Consider the following 4,659-nt stretch of genomic DNA (forward strand, 5'->3'; position numbering starts at 1 on the left):
TGAGTTTCATCCTCTTGTTTTCATTAGCTCTTAACTGGTCTTGCACTTCAGCAATGCTTCCAAATTACTCTCCAGCAGTACGAGGTGACCTACAAACACGCGACGAAATCATACGAGACTATTTCGAACTAGGACTAACTGCTCCAGAAATAGCTTCATTTTTAGCTTGTATTCACGGTATCCGGATAAGTTTGAGGCAATTGAAACGAATATTGAGGAGGCTGCGGTGCACGAGACGTCAGAACCTGAGTGATCTAGAGGAGGTTGTCGAGGCAGTGGAAGCAGAGCTGAGAGGGAGCGGAAGTTTACTTGGCTATAGAGCAATGCATCAAAGGCTGGTTAATCATCACCGACTGGCTACTACTAGAGAAGTCGTTCGCCACACGTTACGAATATTTGATCCAGAAGGTGTGGAACTGCATTCACGACAGAGACTACGAAGAAGAGTGCACCGATGTAAAGGTCCAAATTACGTCTGGCATATAGACGGGTACGATAAACTCAAACCATTTGGATTCTGTGTTCACGGTGCTATAGACGGTTTCAGCCGAAGGATTTTATGGTTGGAAGTTGCTTCATCAAATAATGATCCGTTCATAGTCGCACAGTATTATTTAGATTGTGTCCGACAGATAGAGGGACTGCTCGAGTTGTAAGGGGAGACAGAGGAACTGAAAATGGTAACGTAGCAGCCATCCAACGTTTCTTTCGTAGAACTGCTGGGGATGATTTTTCTGGTGAGAAAAGTTTCATGTTTGGAAAGTCAACATCTACCCAGAGAATAGAGGCGTGGTGGGGCCATCTCAGAAAAGGGTGTGCACAGTGGTGGATACAGTTTTTCAAAGACCTGCGAGATTCTGGGTTGTATAGTGATAGTGATGTAATACAAAGGGAATGTCTTCACTTCTGTTTCATGGATGTCATTCAAATGGAACTACATAAAGTGGCCCAGGAATGGAATCTTCACAGGATCCGACCATCTGTCAATGCAGAATGCCCTTCTGGAAAGCCTGATGTTCTTTACTTTGTCCCAGAATCAGTAGCTACACAAGATTATTCAAGCCCCGTCGACATGGATGAATTTGAAATTGCTGAAGACATGTATGCATGATCCAAGAAGACGAGGACTTGGAGCAACCAACAAATGCAGAGGAAGCTCTTCAACTGTACTTTGATCTCTTAGACCACATTGATGACATAGGCAACTGACCACAGAAGAAAGTTTAACATAGTCGGCTCAGTCAGTCAGCAACATGACAAAGTCAGACTTGGCATTGAATGTTTTTTTACAGTTAGCGTTCGATCTTGTTGTCTGCAGAAAAGGGTAGCTTAAAAGGGTGCGATAAGTTTCTTAGTTGATATTTGCCGGTCATTCCGTGCTACTTACTTTCTTGATGGCCTCTCAGTTTGGTCATGCCATGAAATAAATTAGAACACGTACTTAGGCAGCAGGAAATTTGAGAAGAACGGGGTGAGTTCCGCTGACGTGTAAAAGATTGCTTCTATTCTGACAGAGGCTTTAAGTTAGTGTGGGTAAACACAAAAACAAACGCGGGACTAAAATTGACCGAATTCATAATGAATCCTGACACTCCTAGCGTTGTGAAACCTACTTAAGAATCCGACCTGTGGTGGAATTTCCTAAGTGAAATGCATTATTATTTTTTGCTTATGTTACCACATAGCTAAGGGAGAATTTCTTCCCCTTTTTAGCCGAATATGAAATGAGCCCAGCCCCACCCCTGCGATTCGTCTGATTCGTGCCAGGGCACAAGCCTGGTTGTCAATCTTGCACCATAGCCGGTAGCTGAAAATGCCTTTCATTTGCTCAAAGTGTGAAAATTTTACCCTTTCTACCTTTGGGCCTTCCACACAGCTTTTAGGAAGCCACCATCTGTAAGACGTGTCCCTTTCTAGCCCCCTGAGTAGCTTGGAGCAGGGCAATGCTCGGCAAGTGTTCACAACAAAATGGTCAGGGAAATGAGAAAAATGTGTTTTCACTCACCTCCGAGCACAAGATCATCAATAGTCACACGCGTCATGAAAGTTTGTCTAATGACATCCCACATCAAAACACTCGCTTTTATTGGTACCTACTAAAATCTTCAGGGAATCTTACATTACACTACGTAACCTTACATTACACTTTTCATATAACGATCGAGAATTTTTCTGCCTGCTGCAATACTTCGCGCGGCATTAAGCTGGCCGCCTCGCAAGCCTCGCGTCTTCGCTCGGCTTGCTCGTTGGCAATAATAAGTACATATTTTCCTAACCTTGAATTTGTATTCTTTAAGGCGCTACTACACTGTGCAATCTTTCCGGCGTGCAGCATGTCTCGCAACGCCATTTCGACAAACGTTCTCACCTTACGAAACAAGTTGTTTTACGGGGGTTACACTAAGCAACGTTTCCATGATCACACGAGGTTAAGGGAACACTTTAATACACTGTTGCCGCAAACCGTAGCGATACAAGTTGCAGGGGACAGATATTACACTACGCAATGCTTAAAAATTTCGTTGCAACCGTTGCGGAAAGTAGAACTCAATTGTACTTTACGCAACGGTTTCTGCAACTGGTATCGCGACGTTTTTGGCCTTTCCAAGGTATGTTACATTGGGCAATGATTTAAGCAACTTGTCTCGCAATGGCACTTCAAGACAAGTTGCGCGAAAAATTGCACAGTGTAACAGCGCCTTTAAGCACAATCACCAGATCGCTCCAATTTCTTGCGTGGCACTGTGCTCATGATACTTCTCGATTAAGCAGCTTTTGAGCTGGCTTGCTTCATATGATATCCAAAGCCCAGCCCGGCACCCTTAATCAGCGCCTGGTTGTTTACACAATTTCCACTTACTCACCTTCGACAAATCGTCCAGGGGCCCTTGCCAAACAGCCTTCCCCAATATCGATGCAAGAAATAGACGATAAGCACAATTTATTAGTTTTGTTTTCTTTCTCTTTCATGTTATTATAAAATGTATTTGAATGGAGGCAAACAAACACAATTCACAAGGCAAAACGATTGCACTGCGTATTGGTCGTCAGATAAACTGCAATCAAACACAAACTCCTAGTCCCTTAGAAACACCATTTTTCGTTGAAAGTTTACTCTCAGACCAAATGGATCACGTTCACAGTTGTCACATATTGACTACACACTTTATTCAGTGATAAGAAACGTGCGTATTAGTATAAAACAACAACAACGCTTACGACTCATTCCATTTCGAATGAGTCATAGTGGAGGTATAACGCAAGTCTTCAAAAGCTTGACATTAGGTTTGCTTGAGGCAATTAAATGGGGTAATAACATCGCCTACACTGGCTGAAATGAGATCATGAGCTCGTAGGTCTTCACCAACAATCTTGTTTCAGTTAAACGAGCTCAACATCAACTAACGCGTACTGTACCAACTGAATCTCAAACTCAGCGCCAGAAATTTCGAACCCAAATTGTCGTGATCATTATAACCGTATGTTTCTTTAATGGTCTAAGCCGCTTTCAGATCCGGCCGAGTACGGGCTCATTGTCACGACACACAAACATGACCGTATTTACCGTAAACAAGGAACTGCTGAAGGAAAAAATACTTACAGTTATATAGAGCGAAAGAGAGCGTGATATCGCCTAATACTTAACGGACGAGGCCGAAGGCCGAGTAGGCTAAATGAGACGATATCACGCAAGCTTGAGCGCTACAACTGTTTCAAAATTCAACAACTTGATCACAAATGAAAGATTCCGAGCCTGTAACATTTGTGAAGCTGCAATTTTCCCTTTCGTAAACAAGTGATGCCGTTTGGACTGTTAACTTTGTCGTTTGTAAATGAGGAAAAAAATACTTAATCTAGGGCTAGATTAGCAGCGTATGTCACGTAGAACAAAAAAAGAAATAACAAAAAACTTTAGAACAAAAAATTTTAAAAGTTGATCGAACGTTCAATGGATTAAGAGCAAATGCAAGTTATCCTCTACGCTACCGAACCCAAGGCTATAATGTTGCAATTTTAGAGTATTTAACTGGTGCTAACCCTAACAATTAATTGAAAGCTAACCAAATAAGAAGGCTTCGATACTAACAATGGCATCGGCCGTCAAAAATGGCATCGCTTGTTTACGGCAGGGAAATAAGCGGAGCCGGTCCGTCATTTTCAGGCGATGAACGTAAGAATTAACAAGTCTGTGTTCAAGGCAGGGGTGAGTTCACACTGACGTGAAATTCCATGAAAGTTCATTGTTAAGGAGAGAGTCCATTTGCACTCTGAAATCGTTAAAACTTGCATACCCACCATCTGGAAGGTCAATAGAAGCTGAACAGGTATGTGCAATAGGATGGGGTAAGGAGCCTAACTCGTTCACATGAAATAAAACCTTGATACTCTCCACAACTGGCAGGGAACTCCCCGTGATGAAACGAAGAAACAGCTCAAGCTCCTTTCGGCTAAGGCACCTGATGTATTTCTTCAGGTAAGAAAGGATCTGTAGACGGCACTTGTGCACGTGTGTAGAAGGCTCCTCAGACAGCATCGACAGAACTCGCTGTGGTGTCACGCGCATCACCTCATATACCTTAAGGGCCCACTGACGTATTTTTTGGGGTGCGTTGCTAAGGATGTAATGGTTAAGTAATTTGAGAGAATTTGGCATCATTT

At 42.8% G+C, this 4,659-nt stretch overlaps 1 pseudogene; it reads left to right on the forward strand.

Annotated features, from left to right (window-relative positions):
• Positions 1 to 323: 323 nt before the first annotated feature.
• Positions 324 to 1,111, forward strand: LOC137984566 (uncharacterized; annotated as a pseudogene).
• Positions 1,112 to 4,659: the final 3,548 nt, after the last annotated feature.

This window comes from Montipora foliosa, chromosome 14 (genome assembly GCF_036669935.1).
Source record: "Montipora foliosa isolate CH-2021 chromosome 14, ASM3666993v2, whole genome shotgun sequence".
In the NCBI taxonomy this organism is placed as follows: Eukaryota; Metazoa; Cnidaria; class Anthozoa; order Scleractinia; family Acroporidae; genus Montipora; species Montipora foliosa.